The sequence below is a fragment of the Macaca nemestrina genome, chromosome 1, assembly GCF_043159975.1.
Source record: "Macaca nemestrina isolate mMacNem1 chromosome 1, mMacNem.hap1, whole genome shotgun sequence".
Taxonomy (NCBI): Eukaryota; Metazoa; Chordata; class Mammalia; order Primates; family Cercopithecidae; genus Macaca; species Macaca nemestrina.
In genome coordinates, this window is record NC_092125.1 from 88,591,826 (window position 1) to 88,617,825 (window position 26,000).

The window sequence follows — 26,000 nt, forward strand, 5'->3', positions numbered from 1 at the left end:
AAAAAGGAAATATCCTGAGATGAAATCTGGAAAGAAGCTTTCTGAGAAACTGCTCTGTGATGTGTGACTTCCACTCACAGGGTTACATCTGTGTTTCGTGGATCTCTTTGCTAGCCTTATTTTTGTGGAATCTGAGAACAGTTATTTCGGATACCTTTGAAGACTATAGGGCCAAAGGAAATATCCTCCGATAACAAAGAGAAAGAAGCTTTCTGAGAAACTTCTTTGTGTTCTGTGAAATCATCTCACAGAGTTACAGCTTTCCCCTCAACAAGCCTTTCGCTAAGACACTTCTTCCGGAATTGGCAAAGTGATATTTGGAAGCCCATAGAGGGCTATGGTGAAAAAGGAAATATCCTCAGATGAAATCTGGAAAGAAGCTTTCTGAGAAACTGCTTAGAGATCTGTTAATTCATCTCACAGATTTACATCTGTATTATCTGGATCTCTTTGCTAGCCTTATCTGTGGAATCTGAGAACAGGTATTTCGGATCCCTTTGAAGACTATAGGGCCAAAGGAAATATCCTCCGATAACAAAGAGAAAGAAGCTTTCTGAGAAACTTCTTTGTGTTCTGTGAAATCATCTCACAGAGTTACGGCTTTCCCCACAAGAAGCCTTTCGCTAAGACAGTTCTTGTGGAATTGGCAAAGTGATATTTGGAAGCCCATAGAGGGCTATGGTGAAAAAGGAAGTATCCTCAGATGAAATCTGGAAAGAAGCTTTCTGAGAAACTGCTCTGTGATGTGTGACTTCCACTCACAGAGTTACATCTGTATTTCCTGGATCTCTTTGCTAGCCTTATTTCTGTGGACTCTGAGAACAGATATTTCGGATCCCTTTGAAGACTGTAGGGCCAAAGGAAATATCCTCCGATAACAAAGAGAAAGAAGCTGTCTGAGAAACTTCTTTGTGTTCTGTTAAATCATCTCACAGAGTTACAGCTTTCCCCTCAAGAAGCCTTTCGCTAAGACAGTTCTTGTGGAATTGGCAAAGTGATATTTGGAAGCACTTAGGGGGCTATGCTGAAAAAGGAAATATCCTCAGTTGAAATCTGGAAAGAAGCTTTCTGAGAAACTGCTTAGTGTTCTGTTAATTCATCTCACAGAGTTACATCTGTATTTCGTGGATCTCTTTGCTATCCTTATTTCTGTGGAATCTGAGAACAGATATTTCGGATCCCTTTGAAGACTATAGGGCCAAAGGAAATATCCTCCGATAAAAAAGAGAAAGAAGCTGTCTGAGAAACTTCTTTGTGTTCTGTTAAATCATCTCACAGAGTTACAGCTTTCCCCTGAAGAAGCCTTTCGCTAAGACACTTCTTGTGGAATTGTCAAAGTGATATTTGGAAGCCCATAGAGGGCTATGGTGAAAAAGGAAATATCCTCAGATGAAATCTGGAAAGAAGCTTTCTGAGAAACTGCTTAGTGTTCTGATAATTCATCTCACAGAGTTACATCTGTATTTCCTGCATCTCTTTGCTAGCCTTATTTCTGTGGAATCTGAGAACAGATATTTCGGATCCCTCTGAAGACTATAGGGCCAAAGGAAATATCCTGCGATAACAAAGAGAAAGAAGCTTTCTGAGAAACTTCTTTGGGTTCTGTGAAATCATCTCACAGAGTTACAGCTTTCCCCTCGAGAAGACTTTCGCTAAGACAGTTCTTGTGGAATTTTCAAAGTGATATTTGGAAGCCCATAGAGGGCTATGGTGAAAAAGGAAATATCCTCAGATGAAATCTGGTAAGAAGCTTTCTGAGAAACTGCTTTAGTGTTCTGTAAATTCATCTCACAGAGTTACATATGTATTTCGTGGATCTCTTTGCTAGCCTTATTTCTGTGGAATCTGAGAACAGATATTTCGGATCCATTTTAAGACTATAGGGCCAAAGGAAATATCCTCCGATAACAAAGAGAAAGAAGCTTTCTGAGAAACTTCTTTGTGTTCTGTGAAATCATCTCACAGAGCTACAGCTTTCCCTTCAAGACGCCTTTCGCAAAGACAGTTCTTGTGGAATTGGCAAAGTGATATTTGGAAGCCCATAGAGGGCTATGGTGAAAAAGGAAATATCCTCAGATGAAATCTGCAAAGAAGCTTTCTGAGAAACTGTTCTGTGATGTGTGACTTCCACTCACAGAGTTACATCTGTATTTCGTGGATCTCTTTGCTAGCCTTTTTTCTGTGGAATCTGAGAATAGATATTTCGGATCCCTTTGAAGATTATAGGGCCAAAGGAAATATCCTCCGATAACAAAGAGAAAGAAGCTGTCTGAGAAACATCTTTGTGTTCTGTGAAGTCATCTCACAGAGTTACAGCTTTCCCCTCAAGAAGCCTTTCGCTAAGACAGTTCTTGTGGAATTGGCAAAGTGATATTTTGAAGCCCATAGAGGGCTATGGTGAAAAAGGAAATATCCTCAGATGAAATCTGGAAAGACGCTTTCTGAGAAACTGCTCTCTGATGTGTGACTTCCACTCACAGAGTTACATCTGTATTTCGTGGATCTCTTTGCTACCCTTATTCCTGTGGAATCTGAGAACAGATATTTCGGATCCCTTTGAAGACTATAGGGCCAAAGGAAATATCCTCCGATAACAAAGAGAAAGAAGCTTTCTGAGAAACTTCTTTGTGTTCTGTGAAATCATCTCACAGAATTACAGCTTTCCCCTCAAGAAGCCTTTCGCTAAGACAGTTCTTGTGGAATTGGCAAAGTGATATTTGGAAGCCCATAGAGGGCTATGGTGAAAAAGGAAATATCCTCAGATGAAATCTGGAAAGAAGCTTTCTGAGAAACTGCTTAGTGTTCTGTTAATTCATCTCACAGAGTTACATCTGTATTTCGTGGATCTCTTTGCTAGCCTTATTTCTGTGGACTCTGAGAACAGATATTTCGGATCCCTTTGAAGACTATAGGGCCAAAGGAAATATCCTCCGATAACAAAGAGAAAGAAGCTTTCTGAGAAACTTCTTTGTGTTCTGTGAAATCATCTCACAGAGTTACAGCTTTCCCCTCACGAAGCCTTTCGCTAAGACAGTTCTTGTGGAATTGGCAAAGTGATATTTGGAAGCCCATAGAGGGCTATGGTGAAAAAGGAAATATTCTCAGATGAAATCTGGAAAGACGCTTTCTGAGAAACTGCTCTCTGATGTGTGACTTCCACTCACAGAGTTACATCTGTATTTCGTGGATCTCTTTGCTACCCTTATTCCTGTGGAATCTGAGAACAGATATTTCTGATCCCTTTGAAGACTATAGGGCCAAAGGAAATATCCTCCGATAACAAAGAGAAAGAAGTCTTCTGAGAAACTTCTTTGTGTTCTGTGAAATTATGTCACAGTGTTACAGCTTTCCCCTCAAGAAGCCTTTCGCTAAGACAGTTCTTGTGGAATTGGCAAAGTGATATTTGGAAGCCCCTAGAGGGCTATGGTGAAAAAGGAAATATCCTCAGATGAAATCTGGAAAGAAGCTTTCTGAGAAACTGCTCTGTGATGTGTGACTTCCACTCACAGAGTTACATCTGTATTTCCTGGATCTCTTTGCTAGCCTTATTTCTGTGGAATCTGAGAACAGATAATTCGGATCCCTTTGAAGACTATAGGGCCAAAGGAAATATCCTCCGATAACAAAGAGAAAGAAGCTGTCTGAGAAACTTCTTTGTGTTCTGTTAAATCATCTCACAGAGTTACAGCTTTCCCCTCAAGAAGCCTTTCGCTAAGACACTTCTTGTGGAATTGGCAAAGTGATATTTGGAAGCCCATAGAGGGCTATGGTGAAAAAGGAAATATCCTCAGATGAAATCTGGAAAGAAGCTTTCTGAGAAACTGCTTAGTGTTCTGATAATTCATCTCACAGAGTTACATCTGTATTTCGTGGATCTCTTTGCTAGCCTTATTTCTGTGGAATCTGAGAACAGATATTTCGGATCCCTTTGAAGACTACAGGGCCAAAGGAAATATCCTCCGATAACAAAGAGAAAAAAGCTTTCTGAGAAACTTCTTTGTGTTCTGTGAAATCATCTCACAGAGTTACAGCATTCCCCTCAAGAAGCCTTTCGCTAAGACAGTTCTTGTGGAATTGGCAAAGTGATATTTGGAAGCCCATAGTGGGCTATGTTGAAAAAGGAAATATCCTCAGATGAAATCTGGAAAGAAGCTTTCTTAGAAACTGCTTAGTGTTCTGTTAATTCATCTCACAGAGTTACATGTGTATTTCGTGGATCTCTTTGCTAGCCTTATTTCTGTGGAATCTGAGAACAGATATTTCGGATCCCTTTGAAGACTATAGGGCCAAAGGAAATATCCTCCGATAACAAAGAGAAAGAAGCTTTCTGAGAAACTTCTTTGTGTTCTGTGAAATCATCTCACAGAGTTACAGCTTTCCCCTCAACAAGCCTTTCGCTAAGACAGTTCTTGTGGAATTGGCAAAGTGATATTTGGAAGCCCTTAGAGGGCTATGGTGAAAAAGGAAATATCCTCAGATGAAATCTGGAAAGAAGGTTTCTGAGAAACTGCTCTGTGATGTGTGACTTTCACTGACAGAGTTATATCTGTATTTCGTGGATCTCTTTGCTAGCCTTATTTCTGTGGAATATGAGAACAGATATTTCGGATCCTTTTGAAGACTATAGGGCCAAAGGAAATATCCTCAGATAACAAAGAGAAAGAAGCTTTCTGAGAAACTTCTATGTGTTCTGAGAAATCATCTCACAGAGTTACAGCTTTCCCCTCAAGAAGCCTTTCGCTAAGACAGTTCTTGTGGAATTGGCAAAGTGATATTTGGAAGACCATACAGGGCTATGGTGAAAAAGGAAATATCCTCAGATGAAATCTGGAAAGAAGCTTTCTGAGAAACTGCTTAGAGATCTGTTAATTCATCTCACAGATTTACATCTGTATTATCTGGATCTCTTTGCTAGCCTTATCTGTGGAATCTGAGAACAGGTATTTCGGATCCCTTTGAAGACTATAGGGCCAAAGGAAATATCCTCCGATAACAAAGAGAAAGAAGCTTTCTGAGAAACTTCTTTGTGTTCTGTGAAATCATCTCACAGAGTTACGGCTTTCCCCACAAGATGCCTTTCGCTAAGACAGTTCTTGTGGAATTGGCAAAGTGATATTTGGAAGCCCTTAGAGGGCTATGGTGAAAAAGGAAATATCCTCAGATGAAATCTGGAAAGAAGCTTTCTGAAAAACTGCTCTGTGATGTGTGACTTCCACTGACAGAGGTATATCTGTATTTCGTGGATCTCTTTGCTACCCTTATTTCTGTGGAATATGAGAACAGATATTTCGGATCCCTTTGAAGACTATAGGGCCAAAGGAAATATCCTCCGATAACAAAGAGAAAGAAGCTTTCTGAGAAACTTCTTTGTGTTCTGTGAAATCATCTCACAGAGTTACAGCTTTCCCCTCAAGAAGCCTTTCGCTAAGACAGTTCTTGTGGAATTGGTAAAGTGATATTTGGAAGCCCGTAGAGGGCTATGTTGAAAAAGGAAATATCCTCAGATGAAATCTGGAAAGAAGCTTTCTGAGAAACTGCTTAGTGTTCTGTTAATTCATCTCACAGAGTTACAACTGTATTTCCTGGATCTCTTTGCTAGCCTTATTTCTGTGGTATCTGAGAACAGATATATGGGATCCCTTTGAAGACTATAGAGCCAAAAGAAATATCCTCCGATAACAAAGAGAAGGAAGCTTTCTGAGAAAGTTCTTTGTGTTCTGTGAAATCATCTCACAGAGTTAGAGCTTTCCCCTCAAGAAGCCTTTCGCTAAGACAGTTCTTGTGGAACTGGCAAAGTGATATTTGGAAGCCTATAGAGGGCTATGGTGAAAAAGGAAATATCCTCAGATGAAATCTGGAAAGAAGCTTTCTGAGAAACTGCTTAGTGTTATGTTAATTCATCTCACAGAGTTACATCTGTATTTCGTTGATCCCTTTGCTAGCCTTATTTCTGTGGAATCTGAGAACAGATATTTCGGATCCCTTTGAAGACTATAGGGCCAAAGGAAATATCCTCTGATAACAAAGAGAAAGAAGCTCTCTGAGAAACTTCTTTGTGTTCTGTGAAATCATCTCACAGAGTTACAGCTTTCCCCTCAAGAAGCCTTTCGCTAAGACAGTTCTTGTGGAATTGGCAAAGTGATATTTGGAAGCCAATAGAGGGCTGTGGTGAAAAAGGAAATATCCTCAGATGAAATCTGGAAGGAAGCTTTCTGAGAAACTGCTCTGTGATGTGTGACTTCCACTCACAGAGTTACATCTGTATTTCGTGGATCTCTTTCCTAGCCTTATTTCTGTGGAATCTGAGAACAGATATTTCGGATCCTTTGAAGACTATAGGGTCAAAGGAAATATCCTCCGATAACAAAGAGAAAGAAGCTTTCTGAGAAACTTCTTTGTGTTCTGTGAAATCATCTCACAGAGTTACAGCTTTCCCCTCAAGAAGCCTTTCGCTAAGACAGTTCTTGTGGAATTGGCAAAGTGATATTTGGAAGCCCATGGAGGGCTATGGTGAAAAAGGAAATATCCTCAGATGAAATCTGGAAAGAAGCTTTCTGAGAAACTGCTTAGTGTTCTGTTAATTCATCTCACAGAGTTACATCTGTATTTCGTGGATCTCTTTGCTAGCCTTATTTCTTTGGATTCTGAGAACAGATATTTCGGATCCCTTTGAAGACTATAGGGCCAAAAGAAATATCCTCCGATAACAAAGAGAAAGAAGCTTTCTGAGAAACTTCTTTGTGTTCTGTGAAATCATCTCACAGAGTTACAGCTTTCCCCTCAAGAAGCCTTTCGCTAAGACAGTTCTTGTGGAATTGGCAAAGTGATATTTGGAAGCCCATAGAGGGCTACGGTGAAAAAGGAAATATCCTCAGATGAAATCTGGAAAGAAGCTTTCTGAGAAACTGCTCTGTGATGTGAGACTTCCACACACAGGGTTACATCTGTGTTTCGTGGATCTCTTTGCTAGCCTTATTTTTGTGGAATCTGAGAACAGTTATTTCGGATCCCTTTGAAGACTATAGGGCCAAAGGAAATATCCTCCGATATCAAAGAGAAAGAAGCTTTCTGAGAAACTTCTTTGTGTTCTGTGAAATCATCTCACAGAGTTACAGCTTTCCCCTCAACAAGCCTTTCGCGAAGATACTTCTTCCGGAATTGGCAAAGTGATATTTGGAAGCCCATAGAGGGCTATGGTGAAAAAGGAAATATCCTCAAATGAAATCTGGAAAGAAGCTTTCTGAGAAACTGCTTAGTGTTCTGTTAATTCATCTCACAGAGTTACATCTGTATTATCTGGATCTCTTTGCTAGCCTTATCTATGGAATCTGAGAACAGATATTTCGGATCCCTTTGAAGACTATAGGGCCAAAGGAAATATCCTCCGATAACAAAGAGAAAGAAGCTTTCTGAGAAAATTCTTTGTGTTCTGTGAAATCATCTCACAGAGTTACAGCTTTCCCCTCAAGAAGCCTTTCGCTAAGACAGTTCTTGTGGAATTGGCAAAGTGATATTTGGAAGCCCTTAGAGGGCTATGGTGAAAAAGGAAATATCCTCAGATGAAATCTGGAAAGAAGCTTTCTGAGAAACTGCTCTGTGATGTGTGACTTTCACTGACAGAGTTATATCTGTATTTCGTGGATCTCTTTGCTAGCCTTATTTCTGTGGAATATGAGAACAGATATTTCGGATCCTTTTGAAGACTATAGGGCCAAAGGAAATATCCTCAGATAACAAAGAGAAAGAAGCTTTCTGAGAAACTTCTATGTGTTCTGAGAAATCATCTCACAGAGTTACAGCTTTCCCCTCAAGAAGCCTTTCGCTAAGACAGTTCTTGTGGAATTGGCAAAGTGATATTTGGAAGACCATACAGGGCTATGGTGAAAAAGGAAATATCCTCAGATGAAATCTGGAAAGAAGCTTTCTGAGAAACTGCTTAGAGATCTGTTAATTCATCTCACAGATTTACATCTGTATTATCTGGATCTCTTTGCTAGCCTTATCTGTGGAATCTGAGAACAGGTATTTCGGATCCCTTTGAAGACTATAGGGCCAAAGGAAATATCCTCCGATAACAAAGAGAAAGAAGCTTTCTGAGAAACTTCTTTGTGTTCTGTGAAATCATCTCACAGAGTTACGGCTTTCCCCACAAGATGCCTTTCGCTAAGACAGTTCTTGTGGAATTGGCAAAGTGATATTTGGAAGCCCTTAGAGGGCTATGGTGAAAAAGGAAATATCCTCAGATGAAATCTGGAAAGAAGCTTTCTGAAAAACTGCTCTGTGATGTGTGACTTCCACTGACAGAGGTATATCTGTATTTCGTGGATCTCTTTGCTACCCTTATTTCTGTGGAATATGAGAACAGATATTTCGGATCCCTTTGAAGACTATAGGGCCAAAGGAAATATCCTCCGATAACAAAGAGAAAGAAGCTTTCTGAGAAACTTCTTTGTGTTCTGTGAAATCATCTCACAGAGTTACAGCTTTCCCCTCAAGAAGCCTTTCGCTAAGACAGTTCTTGTGGAATTGGTAAAGTGATATTTGGAAGCCCGTAGAGGGCTATGTTGAAAAAGGAAATATCCTCAGATGAAATCTGGAAAGAAGCTTTCTGAGAAACTGCTTAGTGTTCTGTTAATTCATCTCACAGAGTTACAACTGTATTTCCTGGATCTCTTTGCTAGCCTTATTTCTGTGGTATCTGAGAACAGATATATGGGATCCCTTTGAAGACTATAGAGCCAAAAGAAATATCCTCCGATAACAAAGAGAAGGAAGCTTTCTGAGAAAGTTCTTTGTGTTCTGTGAAATCATCTCACAGAGTTAGAGCTTTCCCCTCAAGAAGCCTTTCGCTAAGACAGTTCTTGTGGAACTGGCAAAGTGATATTTGGAAGCCTATAGAGGGCTATGGTGAAAAAGGAAATATCCTCAGATGAAATCTGGAAAGAAGCTTTCTGAGAAACTGCTTAGTGTTATGTTAATTCATCTCACAGAGTTACATCTGTATTTCGTTGATCCCTTTGCTAGCCTTATTTCTGTGGAATCTGAGAACAGATATTTCGGATCCCTTTGAAGACTATAGGGCCAAAGGAAATATCCTCTGATAACAAAGAGAAAGAAGCTCTCTGAGAAACTTCTTTGTGTTCTGTGAAATCATCTCACAGAGTTACAGCTTTCCCCTCAAGAAGCCTTTCGCTAAGACAGTTCTTGTGGAATTGGCAAAGTGATATTTGGAAGCCAATAGAGGGCTGTGGTGAAAAAGGAAATATCCTCAGATGAAATCTGGAAGGAAGCTTTCTGAGAAACTGCTCTGTGATGTGTGACTTCCACTCACAGAGTTACATCTGTATTTCGTGGATCTCTTTCCTAGCCTTATTTCTGTGGAATCTGAGAACAGATATTTCGGATCCTTTGAAGACTATAGGGTCAAAGGAAATATCCTCCGATAACAAAGAGAAAGAAGCTTTCTGAGAAACTTCTTTGTGTTCTGTGAAATCATCTCACAGAGTTACAGCTTTCCCCTCAAGAAGCCTTTCGCTAAGACAGTTCTTGTGGAATTGGCAAAGTGATATTTGGAAGCCCATGGAGGGCTATGGTGAAAAAGGAAATATCCTCAGATGAAATCTGGAAAGAAGCTTTCTGAGAAACTGCTTAGTGTTCTGTTAATTCATCTCACAGAGTTACATCTGTATTTCGTGGATCTCTTTGCTAGCCTTATTTCTTTGGATTCTGAGAACAGATATTTCGGATCCCTTTGAAGACTATAGGGCCAAAAGAAATATCCTCCGATAACAAAGAGAAAGAAGCTTTCTGAGAAACTTCTTTGTGTTCTGTGAAATCATCTCACAGAGTTACAGCTTTCCCCTCAAGAAGCCTTTCGCTAAGACAGTTCTTGTGGAATTGGCAAAGTGATATTTGGAAGCCCATAGAGGGCTACGGTGAAAAAGGAAATATCCTCAGATGAAATCTGGAAAGAAGCTTTCTGAGAAACTGCTCTGTGATGTGAGACTTCCACACACAGGGTTACATCTGTGTTTCGTGGATCTCTTTGCTAGCCTTATTTTTGTGGAATCTGAGAACAGTTATTTCGGATCCCTTTGAAGACTATAGGGCCAAAGGAAATATCCTCCGATAACAAAGAGAAAGAAGCTTTCTGAGAAACTTCTTTGTGTTCTGTGAAATCATCTCACAGAGTTACAGCTTTCCCCTCAACAAGCCTTTCGCGAAGATACTTCTTCCGGAATTGGCAAAGTGATATTTGGAAGCCCATAGAGGGCTATGGTGAAAAAGGAAATATCCTCAAATGAAATCTGGAAAGAAGCTTTCTGAGAAACTGCTTAGTGTTCTGTTAATTCATCTCACAGAGTTACATCTGTATTATCTGGATCTCTTTGCTAGCCTTATCTATGGAATCTGAGAACAGATATTTCGGATCCCTTTGAAGACTATAGGGCCAAAGGAAATATCCTCCGATAACAAAGAGAAAGAAGCTTTCTGAGAAAATTCTTTGTGTTCTGTGAAATCATCTCACAGAGTTACAGCTTTCCCCTCAAGAAGCCTTTCGCTAAGACAGTTCTTGTGGAATTGGCAAAGTGATATTTGGAAGCCCTTCGAGGGCTATGGTGAAAAAGGAAATATCCTCAGATGAAATCTGGAAAGAAGCTTTCTGAGAAACTGCTCTGTGATGTGTGACTTTCACTGACAGAGTTATATCTGTATTTCGTGGATCTCTTTGCTAGCCTTATTTCTGTGGAATATGAGAACAGATATTTCGGATCCTTTTGAAGACTATAGGGCCAAAGGAAATATCCTCAGATAACAAAGAGAAAGAAGCTTTCTGAGAAACTTCTATGTGTTCTGAGAAATCATCTCACAGAGTTACAGCTTTCCCCTCAAGAAGCCTTTCGCTAAGACAGTTCTTGTGGAATTGGCAAAGTGATATTTGGAAGACCATACAGGGCTATGGTGAAAAAGGAAATATCCTCAGATGAAATCTGGAAAGAAGCTTTCTGAGAAACTGCTTAGTGTTCTGTTATTTCATCTCACAGAGTTACATCTGTATTTCGTGGATCTCTTTGCTAGCCTTATTTCTGTGGAATCTGAGAACAGATATTTCGGATCCCTTTGAAGACTATAGGGCCAAAGGAAATATCCTCCGATAACAAAGAGAAAGAAGCTTTCTGAGAAACTTCTTTGTGTTCTGTGAAATCATCTCACAGAGTTACGGCTTTCCACACAAGAAGCCTTTCGCTAAGACAGTTCTTGTGGAATTGGCAAAGTGATATTTGGAAGCCCTTAGAGGGCTATGGTGAAAAAGGAAATATCCTCAGATGAAATCCGGAAAGAAGCTTTCTGAAAAACTGCTCTGTGATGTGTGACTTCCACTGACAGAGGTATATCTGTATTTCGTGGATCTCTTTGCTACCCTTATTTCTGTGGAATATGAGAACAGATATTTCGGATCCCTTTGAAGACTATAGGGCCAAAGGAAATATCCTCCGATAACAAAGGGAAAGAAGCTTTCTGAGAAACTTCTTTGTGTTCTGTGAAATCATCTCACAGAGTTACAGCTTTCCCCTCAAGAAGCCTTTCGCTAAGACAGTTCTTGTGGAATTGGTAAAGTGATATTTGGAAGCCCGTAGAGGGCTATGGTGAAAAAGGAAATATCCTCAGATGAAATCTGGAAAGAAGATTTCTGAGAAACTGCTTAGTGTTCTGTTAATTCATCTCACAGAGTTACATCTGTATTTCCTGGATCTCTTTGCTAGCCTTATTTCTGTGCTATCTGAGAACAGATATATGGGATCCCTTTGAAGACTATAGAGCCAAAAGAAATATCCTCCGATAACAAAGAGAAGGAAGCTTTCTGAGAAACTTCTTTGTGTTCTGTGAAATCATCTCACAGAGTTACAGCTTTCCCCTCAAGAAGCCTTTCGCTAAGACAGTTCTTGTGGAATTGGCAAAGTGATATTTGGAAGCCTATAGAGGGCTATGGTGAAAAAGGAAATATCCTCAGATGAAATCTGGAAAGAAGCTTTCTGAGAAACTGCTTAGTGTTCTGTTAATTCATCTCACAGAGTTACATCTGTATTTCGTTGATCCCTTTGCTAGCCTTATTTCTGTGGAATCTGAGAACAGATATTTCGGATCCCTTTGAAGACTATAGGGCCAAAGGAAATATCCTCTGATAACAAAGAGAAAGAAGCTCTCTGAGAAACTTCTTTGTGTTCTGTGAAATCATCTCACAGAGTTACAGCTTTCCCCTCAAGAAGCCTTTCGCTAAGACAGTTCTTGTGGAATTGGCAAAGTGATATTTGGAAGCCCATAGAGGGCTGTGGTGAAAAAGGAAATATCCTCAGATGAAATCTGGAAGGAAGCTTTCTGAGAAACTGCTCTGTGATGTGTGACTTCCACTCACAGAGTTACATCTGTATTTCGTGGATCTCTTTCCTAGCCTTATTTCTGTGGAATCTGAGAACAGATATTTCGGATCCTTTGAAGACTATAGGGTCAAAGGAAATATCCTCCGATAACAAAGAGAAAGAAGCTTTCTGAGAAACTTCTTTGTGTTCTGTGAAATCATCTCACAGAGTTACAGCTTTCCCCTCAAGAAGCCTTTCGCTAAGACAGTTCTTGTGGAATTGGCAAAGTGATATTTGGAAGCCCATGGAGGGCTATGGTGAAAAAGGAAATATCCTCAGATGAAATCTGGAAAGAAGCTTTCTGAGAAACTGCTTAGTGTTCTGTTAATTCATCTCACAGAGTTACATCTGTATTTCGTGGATCTCTTTGCTAGCCTTATTTCTTTGGATTCTGAGAACAGATATTTCGGATCCCTTTGAAGACTATAGGGCCAAAAGAAATATCCTCCGATAACAAAGAGAAAGAAGCTTTCTGAGAAACTTCTTTGTGTTCTGTGAAATCATCTCACAGAGTTACAGCTTTCCCCTCAAGAAGCCTTTCGCTAAGACAGTTCTTGTGGAACTGGCAAAGTGATATTTGGAAGCCCATAGAGGGCTACGGTGAAAAAGGAAATATCCTCAGATGAAATCTGGAAAGAAGCTTTCTGAGAAACTGCTCTGTGATGTGAGACTTCCACACACAGGGTTACATCTGTGTTTCGTGGATCTCTTTGCTAGCCTTATTTTTGTGGAATCTGAGAACAGTTATTTCGGATCCCTTTGAAGACTATAGGGCCAAAGGAAATATCCTCCGATAACAAAGAGAAAGAAGCTTTCTGAGAAACTTCTTTGTGTTCTGTGAAATCATCTCACAGAGTTACAGCTTTCCCCTCAAGAAGCCTTTCGCTAAGATACTTCTTCCGGAATTGGCAAAGTGATATTTGGAAGCCCATAGAGGGCTATGGTGAAAAAGGAAATATCCTCAGATGAAATCTGGAAAGAAGCTTTCTGAGAAACTGCTTAGTGTTCTGTTAATTCATCTCACAGAGTTACATCTGTATTATCTGGATCTCTTTGCTAGCCTTATCTATGGAATCTGAGAACAGATATTTCGGATCCCTTTGAAGACTATAGGGCCAAAGGAAATATCCTCCGATAACAAAGAGAAAGAAGCTTTCTGAGAAACTTCTTTGTGTTCTGTGAAATCATCTCACAGAGTTACAGCTTTCCCCTCAAGAAGCCTTTCGCTAAGACAGTTCTTGTGGAATTGGCAAAGTGATATTTGGAAGCCCTTAGAGGGCTATGGTGAAAAAGGAAATATCCTCAGATGAAATCTGGAAAGAAGCTTTCTGAGAAACTGCTCTGTGATGTGTGACTTTCACTGACAGAGTTATATCTGTATTTCGTGGATCTCTTTGCTAGCCTTATTTCTGTGGAATATGAGAACAGATATTTCGGATCCTTTTGAAGACTATAGGGCCAAAGGAAATATCCTCAGATAAAAAAGAGAAAGAAGCTTTCTGAGAAACTTCTATGTGTTCTGAGAAATCATCTCACAGAGTTACAGCTTTCCCCTCAAGAAGCCTTTCGCTAAGACAGTTCTTGTGGAATTGGCAAAGTGATATTTGGAAGACCATACAGGGCTATGGTGAAAAAGGAAATATCCTCAGATGAAATCTGGAAAGAAGCTTTCTGAGAAACTGCTTAGTGTTCTGTTATTTCATCTCACAGAGTTACATCTGTATTTCGTGGATCTCTTTGCTAGCCTTATTTCTGTGGAATCTGAGAACAGATATTTCGGATCCCTTTGAAGACTATAGGGCCAAAGGAAATATCCTCCGATAACAAAGAGAAAGAAGCTTTCTGAGAAACTTCTTTGTGTTCTGTGAAATCATCTCACACAGTTACGGCTTTCCACACAAGAAGCCTTTCGCTAAGACAGTTCTTGTGGAATTGGCAAAGTGATATTTGGAAGCCCTTAGAGGGCTATGGTGAAAAAGGAAATATCCTCAGATGAAATCCGGAAAGAAGCTTTCTGAAAAACTGCTCTGTGATGTGTGACTTCCACTGACAGAGGTATATCTGTATTTCGTGGATCTCTTTGCTACCCTTATTTCTGTGGAATATGAGAACAGATATTTCGGATCCCTTTGAAGACTATAGGGCCAAAGGAAATATCCTCCGATAACAAAGAGAAAGAAGCTTTCTGAGAAACTTCTTTGTGTTCTGTGAAATCATCTCACAGAGTTACAGCTTTCCCCTCAAGAAGCCTTTCGCTAAGACAGTTCTTGTGGAATTGGTAAAGTGATATTTGGAAGCCCGTAGAGGGCTATGGTGAAAAAGGAAATATCCTCAGATGAAATCTGGAAAGAAGCTTTCTGAGAAACTTCTTAGTGTTCTTTAATTCATCTCACAGAGTTACATCTGTATTTCCTGGATCTCTTTGCTAGCTTTATTTCTGTGGTATCTGAGAACAGATATATGGGATCCCTTTGAAGACTATAGAGCCAAAAGAAATATCCTCCGATAACAAAGAGAAGGAAGCTTTCTGAGAAACTTCTTTGTGTTCTGTGAAATCATCTCACAGAGTTACAGCTTTCCCCTCAAGAAGCCTTTCGCTAAGACAGTTCTTGTGGAATTGGCAAAGTGATATTTGGAAGCCTATAGAGGGCTATGGTGAAAAAGGAAATATCCTCAGATGAAATCTGGAAAGAAGCTTTCTGAGAAACTGCTTAGTGTTCTGTTAATTCATCTCACAGAGTTACATCTGTAATTTCGTTGATACCTTTGCTAGCCCTATTTCTGTGGAATCTGAGAACAGATATTTCGGATCCCCTTGAAGACTATAGGGCCAAAGGAAATATCCTCTGATAACAAAGAGAAAGAAGCTCTCTGAGAAACTTCTTTGTGTTCTGTGAAATCATCTCACAGAGTTACAGCTTTCCCCTCAAGAAGCCTTTCGCTAAGACAGTTCTTGTGGAATTGGCAAAGTGATATTTGGAAGCCCATAGAGGGCTGTGGTGAAAAAGGAAATATCCTCAGATGAAATCTGGAAGGAAGCTTTCTGCGAAACTGCTCTGTGATGTGTGACTTCCACTCACAGAGTTACATCTGTATTTCGTGGATCTCTTTCCTAGCCTTATTTCTGTGGAATCTGAGAACAGATATTTCGGATCCTTTGAAGACTATAGGGCCAAAGGAAATATCCTCCGATAACAAAGAGAAAGAAGCTTTCTGAGAAACTACTTTGTGTTCTGTGAAATCATCTCACAGAGTTACAGCTTTCCCCTCAAGAAGCCTTTCGCTAAGACAGTTCTTGTGGAATTGGTAAAGTGATATTTGGAAGCCCGTGGAGGGCTATGGTGAAAAAGGAAATATCCTCAGATGAAATCTGGAAAGAAGCTTTCTGAGAAACTGCTTAGTGTTCTGTTAATTCATCTCACAGAGTTACATCTGTATTTCGTGGATCTCTTTGCTAGCCTTATTTCTTTGGATTCTGAGAACAGATATTTCGGATCCCTTTGAAGACTATAGGGCCAAAAGAAATATCCTCCGATAACAAAGAGAAAGAAGCTTTCTGAGAAACTTCTTTGTGTTCTGTGAAATCATCTCACAGAGTTACAGCTTTCCCCTCAAGAAGCCTTTCGCTAAGACAGTTCTTGTGGAATTGGCAAAGTGATATTTGGAAGCCCATAGAGGGCTACGGTGAAAAAGGAAATATCCTCAGATGAAATCTGGAAAGAAGCTTTCTGAGAAACTGCTCTGTGATGTGAGACTTCCACTCACAGGGTTACATCTGTGTTTCGTGGATCTCTTTGCTAGCCTTATTTTTGTGGAATCTGAGAACAGTTATTTCGGATCCCTTTGAAGACTATAGGGCCAAAGGAAATATCCTCCGATAACAAAGAGAAAGAAGCTTTCTGAGAAACTTCTTTGTGTTCTGTGAAATCATCTCACAGAGTTACAGCTTTCCCCTCAACAAGCCTTTCGCTAAGATACTTCTTCCGGAATTGGCAAAGTGATATTTGGAAGCCCATAGAGGGCTATGGTGAAAAAGGAAATATCCTCAGATGAAATCTGGAAAGAAGCTTTCTGAGAAACTGCTTAGTGTTCTGTTAATTCATCTCACAGAGTTACATCTGTATTATCTGGATCTCTTTGCTAGCCTTATCTGTGGAATCTGAGAACAGATATTTCGGATCCCTTTGAAGACTATAGGGCCAAAGGAAATATCCTCCGATAACAAAGAGAAAGAAGCTTTCTGAGAAACTTCTTTGTGTTCTGTGAAATCATCTCACAGAGTTACGGCTTTCCCCACAAGAAGCCTTTCGCTAAGACAGTTCTTGTGGAATTGGCAAAGTGATATTTGGAAGCCCTTAGAGGGCTATGGTGAAAAAGGAAATATCCTCAGATGAAATCTGGAAAGAAGCTTTCTGAGAAACTGCTTAGTTTTCTGTTAATTCATCTCACAGAGTTTCATCTCTATTTCGTGGATCTCTTTGCTAGCCTTATTTCTGTGGAATCTGAGAACAGATATTTCGGATCCCTTTGAAGACTATAGGGTCAAAGGAAATATCCTCCGATAACAAAGAGAAAGAAGCTTTCTGAGAAACTTCTTTGTGTTCTGCGAAATCATCTCACTGAGTTACAGCTTTCCCCTCAAGAAGCCTTTTGCTAAGATAGTTCTTGTGGAATTGGCAAAGTGATATTTGGAAGCCCATAGAGGGCTATGGTGAAAAAGGAAATATCTTCAGATGAAATCTGGAAAGAAGCTTTCTGAGAAACTGCTTAGTGTTATGTTAATTCATCTCACAGAGTTACATCTGTATTTCGTGGATCTCTTTGCTAGCCTTATTTCTCTGGAATCTGAGAACAGATATTTCGGATCCCTTTGAAGACTATAGGGCCAAAGGAAATATCCTCCGATAACAAAGAGAAAGAAATTTTCTGAGAAACTTCTTTGTGTTCTCCGAAATCATCTCATAGAGTTACACCTTTCCCCTCAAGAAGCCTTTCGCTAAGACAGTTCTTGTGGAATTGGCAAAGTCATATTTGGAAGTCCTTAGATTGCTATGGTGAAAAAGGAAATATCCTCAGATGAAATCTGGAAAGAAGCTTTCTGAGAAACTGCTCTGTGATGTGTGACTTCCACTCACAGAGTTATATCTGTATTTCGTGGATCTCTTTGCTAGCCTTATTTCTGTGGAATCTGAGAACAGATATTTCGGATCCCTTGAAGACTATAGGGCCAAAGGAAATATCCTCCGATAACAAAGAGAAAGAAGCTTTCTGAGAAACTTCATTGTGTTCTGTGAAATCATCTCACAGAGTTACAGCTTTCCTCTCAAGAAGCCTTTCGCTTAGACAGTTCTTGTGGAATTGGCAAAGTGATATTTGGAAGCCCATAGAGGGCTATGGTGAAAAAGGAAATATCCTCAGATGAAATCTGGAAAGAAGCTTTCTGAGAAACTGCTCTGTGATGTGTGACTTCCACTCACAGAGTTACATCTGTATTTCGTGGATCTCTTTGCTAGCCTTATTTCTGTGGAATCTGAGAACACATATTTCGGATCCCTTTGAAGACTATAGGGCCAAAGGAAATATCCTCCGATAACAAAGAGAAAGAAGCTTTCTGAGAAACTTCTTTGTGTTCTGTGAAATCATCTCACAGAGTTACAGCTTTCCCCTCAAGAAGCCTTTCGCTAAGACAGTTCTTGTGGAATTGGCAAAGTGATATTTAGAAGCCCATAGAGGGCTATGGTGAAAAAGGAAATATCCTCAGATGAAATCTGGAAAGACGCTTTCTGAGAAACTGCTCTCTGATGTGTGACTTCCACTCACAGAGTTACGTCTGTATTTCGTGGATCTCTTTGCTACCCTTATTTCTGTGGAATCTGAGAACAGATATTTCGGATTCCTTTGAAGACTATAGGTCCAAAGGAAATATCCTCCGAAAACAAAGAGAAAGAAGCCTTCTGAGAAACTTCTTTGTGTTCTGTGAAATCATCTCACAGAGTTACAGCTTTCCCCTCAAGAAGCCTTTCGCTAAGACACTTCTTGTGGAATTGGCAAAGTGATATTTGGAAGCCCATAGAGGGCTATGGTGAAAAAGGAAATATCCTCAGATGAAATCTGGAAAGAAGCTTTCTGAGAGACTGTTCTGTGATGTGTGACTTCCACTCACAGAGTTACAGCTGTATTTCGTGGATCTCTTTGCTAGCCTTATTTCTGTGGAATCGGAGAACAGATATTTGGGATCCCTTTGAAGACTATAGGGCCAAAGGAAATATCGTCAGATAACATAGAGAAAGAAGCTTTCTGAGAAACTTCTTTGTGTTCTGTGAAATCATCTCACAGAGTTACAGCTTTCCCCTCAAGAAGCCTTTCGCTAAGACAGTTCTTGTGGAATTGGCAAAGTGATATTTGGAAGCCCATAGAGGGCTATGGTGAAAAAGGAAATATCCTGAGATGAAATCTGGAAAGAACATTTCTGAGAAACTGCTTAGTGTTCTGTTAATTCATCTCACAGAGTTACATCTGTATTTCGTGGATCTCTTTGCTAGCCTTATTTCTGTGGAATCTGAGAACAGATATTTCGGATCCCTTTGAAGACTACAGGGCCAAAGGAAATATCCTCCGATAACAAAGAGAAAGAAGCCTTCTGAGAAACTTCTTTGTGTTCTGTGAAATCATCTCACAGAGTTACAGCTTTCCCCTCTAGCAGCCTTTCGCTAAGACAGTTCTTGTGGAATTGGCAAAGTGATATTTGGAAGCCCATAGAGGGCTATGGTGAAAAAGGAAATATCCTCAGATGAAATCTGGAAAGAAGCTTTCTGAGATACTGCTTAGGGTTCTGTTAATTCATCTCACAGAGTTACATCTGTATTTCGTGGATCTCTTTGCTAGCCTTATTTCTGTGGAAACTGAGAACAGATATTTCGGATCCCTTTGAAGACTATAGGGCCAAAGGAAATATCCTCCGATAACAAAGAGAAAGAAGCTTTCTGAGAAACTTCTTTGTGTTCTGTGAAATCATCTCACAGAGTTACAGCTTTCCCATCAAGAAGCCTTTCGTTAAGACAGTTCTTGTGGAATTGGCAAAGTGATATTTGGAAGCCCAGAGGGCTATGGTGAAAAAGGAAATATCCTCAGATGAAATCTGGAAAGAAGCTTTCTGAGAAACTGCTCTGTGATGTGTGACTTCCACTCACAGAGTTACATCTGTATTTCGTGGATCTCTTTGCTAGCCTTAATTCTGTGGAATCGGAGAACAGATATTTCGGATCCCTTTGAAGACTAAAGGGCCAAAGGAAATATCCTCCGATAACAAAGAGAAAGAAGCTTTCTGAGAAACTTCTTGGTGTTCTGTGAAATCATCTCACAGAGTTACAGCTTTCCCCTCAAGAAGCCTTTCGCTAAGACACTTCTTGTGGAATTGGCAAAGTGATATTTGGAAGCCCATAGAGGGCTTTGGTGAAAAAGGAAATATCCTCAGATGAAATCTGGAAAGAACCTTTCTGAGAAACTGCTTAGTGTTCTCTTAATTCTTCTCACAGAGTTACATCTGTATTTCCTGAATCTCTTTGCTAGCCTTATTTCTGTGGAAACTGAGAACAGATATTTCGGATCCCTTTGAAGACTATAGGGCCAAAGGAAATATCCTCCGATAACAAAGAGAAAGAAGCTTTTGAGAAACTTCTTTGTGTTCTGTGAAATCATCTCACAGAGTTACAGCTTTCCCCTCCAGAAGCCTTTCGCTAAGACAGTTCTTGTGGAATTGGCAAAGTGATATTTGGAAGCCCTTAGAGGGCTATGGTGAAAAAGGAAATATCCTCAGATGAAATCTGGAAAGAAGCTTTCTGAGAAACTGCTCTGTGATGTGTGACTTCCACTGACAGAGGTATATCTGTATTTCGTGGATCTCTTTGCTACCCTTATTTCTGTGGAATATGAGAACAGATATTTCGGATCCCTTTGAAGACTATAGGGCCAAAGGAAATATCCTCCGATAACAAAGAGAAAGAAGCTTTCTGAGAAACTTCTTTGTGTGCTGTGAAATCATCTCACAGAGTTACAGCTTTCCCCTCAAGAAGCCTTTCGCTAAGACAGTTCTTGTGGAATTGGTAAAGTGATATTTGGAAGCCCTTTGAGGGCTATGGTGAAAAAGGAACTATCCTCAGATGAAATCTGGAAAGAAGCTTTGTGAGAAACTGCTCTGTGATGTGTGACTTCCACTCACAGAGTTACATCTGTATTTCGTGTATCTCTTTGCTAACCTTATTTCTGTGGAATCGGAGAACAGATATTTCGGATCCCTTTGAAGACTAAAGGGCCAAAGGAAATATCCTCCGATAACAAAGAGAAAGAAGCTTTCTGAGAAACTTCTTTGTGTTCTGTGAAATCATCTCACAGAGTTACAGCTTTCCCCTCAAGAAGCCTTTCGCAAAGACACTTCTTGTGGAATTGGCAAAGTGATATTTGGAAGCCCATAGAGGGCTTTGGTGAAAAAGGAAATATCCTCAGATGAAATCTGGAAAGAACCTTTCTGAGAAACTGCTTAGTGTTCTGTTAATTCATCTCACAGAGTTACATATGTATTTCCTGAATCTCTTTGCTAGCCTTATTTCTGTGGAAACTGAGAACAGATATTTCGGATCCCTTTGAAGACTATAGGGCCAAAGGAAATATCCTCCGATAACAAAGAGAAAGAAGCTTTTGAGAAACTTCTTTGTGTTCTGTGAAATCATCTCACAGAGTTACAGCTTTCCCCTCAAGAAGCCTTTCGCTAAGACAGTTCTAGTGGAATTGGCAAAGTGATATTTGGAAGCCCTTAGAGGGCTATGGTGAAAAAGGAAATATCCGCAGATGAAATCTGGAAAGAAGCTTTCTGAGAAACCGCTCTGTGATGTGTGACTTCCACTGACAGAGTTATATCTGTATTTCCTGGATCTCTTTGCTACCCTTATTTCTGTGGAATATGAGAACCGATATTTCGGATCCCTTTGAAGACTATAGGGCCAAAGGAAATATCCTCCGATAACAAAGAGAAAGAAGCTTTCTCAGAAACTTCTTTGTGTTCTGTGAAATCATCTCACAGAGTTACAGCTTTCCCCTCAAGAAGCCTTTCGCTAAGACAGTTCTTGTGGAATTGGCAAAGTGATATTTGGAAGCCCTTAGAGGGCTATGGTGAAAAAGGAAATATCCTCAGATGAAATCTGGAAAGAAGCTTTCTGAGAAACTGCTCTGTGATGTGTGACTTCCACTGACAGAGGTATATCTGTATTTCGTGGATCTCTTTGCTAGCCTTATTTCTGTGGAATATGAGAACAGATATTTCGGATCCCTTTGAAGACTATAGGGCCAAAGGAAATATCCTCCGATAACAAAGAGAAAGAAGCTTTCTGAGAAACTTCTTTGTGTTCTGTGAAATCATCTCACAGAGTTACAGCTTTCCCCTCAAGAAGCCTTTCGCTAAGACAGTTCTTGTGGAATTGGTAAAGTGATATTTGGAAGCCCATAGAGGGCTATGGTGAAAAAGGAAATATCCTCAGATGAAATCTGGAAAGAAGCTTTCTGAGAAACTGCTCTGTGATGTGTGACTTCCACTCACAGAGTTACATCTGTATTTCGTGGATCTCTTTGCTAGCCTTATTTCTGTGGAATCTGAGAACAGATATTTCGGATCCCTTTGAAGACTATAGGGCCAAAGAAAATATCCTCCGATAACAAAGAGAAAGAAGCTTTCTGAGAAACATCTTTGTGTTCTTTGAAATCATCTCACAGAGTTACAGCTTTCCCCTCAAGAAGCCTTTCGCTAAGACAGTTCTTGTGGAATTGGCAAAGTGATATTTGGAAGCCCATAGAGGGCTATGGTGAAAAAGGAAATATCCTCAGATGAAATCTGGAAAGAAGCTTTCTGAGAAACTGCTCTGTGATGTGTGACTTCCACTCACAGAGTTACATCTGTATTTCGTGGATCTCTTTGCTAGCCTTATTTCTGTGGACTCTGAGAACAGATATTTCGGATCCCTTTGAAGACTATAGGGCCAAAGGAACTATCCTCCGATAACAAAGAGAAATATGCTTTCTGAGAAACTTCTTTGTGTTCTGTGAAATCATCTCACAGAGTTACAGCTTTCCCCTCAAGAAGCCTTTCGCTAAGACAGTTGTTGTGGAATTGGCAAAGTGATATTTGGAAGCCCATAGAGGGCTATCGTGAAAAAGGAAATATCCTCAGATGAAATCTGTAAAGAAGCTTTCTGAGAAACTGCTCTGTGATGTGTGACTTCCACTCACAGAGTTACATCTGTATTTCGTGGATCTCTTTGCTAGCCTTATTTCTGTGGAATCTGAGAACACATATTTCGGATCCCTTTGAAGACTATAGGGCCAAAGGAAATATCCTCCGATAACAAAGAGAAAGAAGCTTTCTGAGAAACTTCTATGTGTTCTGTGTAATCATCTCACAGAGTTACAGCTTTCCCCTCAAGAAGCCTTTCGCTAAGACAGTTCTTGTGGAATTGGCAAAGTGATATTTAGAAGCCCATAGAGGGCTATGGTGAAAAAGGAAATATCCTCAGATGAAATCTGGAAAGACGCTTTCTGAGAAACTGCTCTCTGATGTGTGACTTCCACTCACAGAGTTACGTCTGTATTTCGTGGATCTCTTTGCTACCCTTATTTCTGTGGAATCTGAGAACAGATATTTCGGATTCCTTTGAAGACTATAGGTCCAAAGGAAATATCCTCCGAAAACAAAGAGAAAGAAGCCTTCTGAGAAACTTCTTTGTGTTCTGTGAAATCATCTCACAGAGTTACAGCTTTCCCCTCAAGAAGCCTTTCGCTAAGACACTTCTTGTGGAATTGGCAAAGTGATATTTGGAAGCCCATAGAGGGCTATGGTGAAAAAGGAAATATCCTCAGATGAAATCTGGAAAGAAGCTTTCTGAGAGACTGTTCTGTGATGTGTGACTTCCACTCACAGAGTTACAGCTGTATTTCGTGGATCTCTTTGCTAGCCTTATTTCTGTGGAATCGGAGAACAGATATTTGGGATCCCTTTGAAGACTATAGGGCCAAAGGAAATATCGTCAGATAACATAGAGAAAGAAGCTTTCTGAGAAACTTCTTTGTGTTCTGTGAAATCATCTCACAGAGTTACAGCTTTCCCCTCAAGAAGCCTTTCGCTAAGACAGTTCTTGTGGAATTGGCAAAGTGATATTTGGAAGCCCATAGAGGGCTATGGTGAAAAAGGAAATATCCTCAGATGAAATCTGGAAAGAACATTTCTGAGAAACTGCTTAGTGTTCTGTTAATTCATCTCACAGAGTTACATCTGTATTTCGTGGATCTCTTTGCTAGCCTTATTTCTGTGGAATCTGAGAACAGATATTTCGGATCCCTTTGAAGACTACAGGGCCAAAGGAAATATCCTCCGATAACAAAGAGAAAGAAGCCTTCTGAGAAACTTCTTTGTGTTCTGTGAAATCATCTCACAGAGTTACAGCTTTCCCCTCTAGCAGCCTTTCGCTAAGACAGTTCTTGTGGAATTGGCAAAGTGATATTTGGAAGCCCATAGAGGGCTATGGTGAAAAAGGAAATATCCTCAGATGAAATCTGGAAAGAAGCTTTCTGAGATACTGCTTAGGGTTCTGTTAATTCATCTCACAGAGTTACATCTGTATTTCGTGGATCTCTTTGCTAGCCTTATTTCTGTGGAAACTGAGAACAGATATTTCGGATCCCTTTGAAGACTATAGGGCCAAAGGAAATATCCTCCGATAACAAAGAGAAAGAAGCTTTCTGAGAAACTTCTTTGTGTTCTGTGAAATCATCTCACAGAGTTACAGCTTTCCCATCAAGAAGCCTTTCGTTAAGACAGTTCTTGTGGAATTGGCAAAGTGATATTTGGAAGCCCAGAGGGCTATGGTGAAAAAGGAAATATCCTCAGATGAAATCTGGAAAGAAGCTTTCTGAGAAACTGCTCTGTGATGTGTGACTTCCACTCACAGAGTTACATCTGTATTTCGTGGATCTCTTTGCTAGCCTTAATTCTGTGGAATCGGAGAACAGATATTTCGGATCCCTTTGAAGACTAAAGGGCCAAAGGAAATATCCTCCGATAACAAAGAGAAAGAAGCTTTCTGAGAAACTTCTTGGTGTTCTGTGAAATCATCTCACAGAGTTACAGCTTTCCCCTCAAGAAGCCTTTCGCTAAGACACTTCTTGTGGAATTGGCAAAGTGATATTTGGAAGCCCATAGAGGGCTTTGGTGAAAAAGGAAATATCCTCAGATGAAATCTGGAAAGAACCTTTCTGAGAAACTGCTTAGTGTTCTCTTAATTCTTCTCACAGAGTTACATCTGTATTTCCTGAATCTCTTTGCTAGCCTTATTTCTGTGGAAACTGAGAACAGATATTTCGGATCCCTTTGAAGACTATAGGGCCAAAGGAAATATCCTCCGATAACAAAGAGAAAGAAGCTTTTGAGAAACTTCTTTGTGTTCTGTGAAATCATCTCACAGAGTTACAGCTTTCCCCTCCAGAAGCCTTTCGCTAAGACAGTTCTTGTGGAATTGGCAAAGTGATATTTGGAAGCCCTTAGAGGGCTATGGTGAAAAAGGAAATATCCTCAGATGAAATCTGGAAAGAAGCTTTCTGAGAAACTGCTCTGTGATGTGTGACTTCCACTGACAGAGGTATATCTGTATTTCGTGGATCTCTTTGCTACCCTTATTTCTGTGGAATATGAGAACAGATATTTCGGATCCCTTTGAAGACTATAGGGCCAAAGGAAATATCCTCCGATAACAAAGAGAAAGAAGCTTTCTGAGAAACTTCTTTGTGTGCTGTGAAATCATCTCACAGAGTTACAGCTTTCCCCTCAAGAAGCCTTTCGCTAAGACAGTTCTTGTGGAATTGGTAAAGTGATATTTGGAAGCCCTTTGAGGGCTATGGTGAAAAAGGAACTATCCTCAGATGAAATCTGGAAAGAAGCTTTGTGAGAAACTGCTCTGTGATGTGTGACTTCCACTCACAGAGTTACATCTGTATTTCGTGTATCTCTTTGCTAACCTTATTTCTGTGGAATCGGAGAACAGATATTTCGGATCCCTTTGAAGACTAAAGGGCCAAAGGAAATATCCTCCGATAACAAAGAGAAAGAAGCTTTCTGAGAAACTTCTTTGTGTTCTGTGAAATCATCTCACAGAGTTACAGCTTTCCCCTCAAGAAGCCTTTCGCAAAGACACTTCTTGTGGAATTGGCAAAGTGATATTTGGAAGCCCATAGAGGGCTTTGGTGAAAAAGGAAATATCCTCAGATGAAATCTGGAAAGAACCTTTCTGAGAAACTGCTTAGTGTTCTGTTAATTCATCTCACAGAGTTACATATGTATTTCCTGAATCTCTTTGCTAGCCTTATTTCTGTGGAAACTGAGAACAGATATTTCGGATCCCTTTGAAGACTATAGGGCCAAAGGAAATATCCTCCGATAACAAAGAGAAAGAAGCTTTTGAGAAACTTCTTTGTGTTCTGTGAAATCATCTCACAGAGTTACAGCTTTCCCCTCAAGAAGCCTTTCGCTAAGACAGTTCTAGTGGA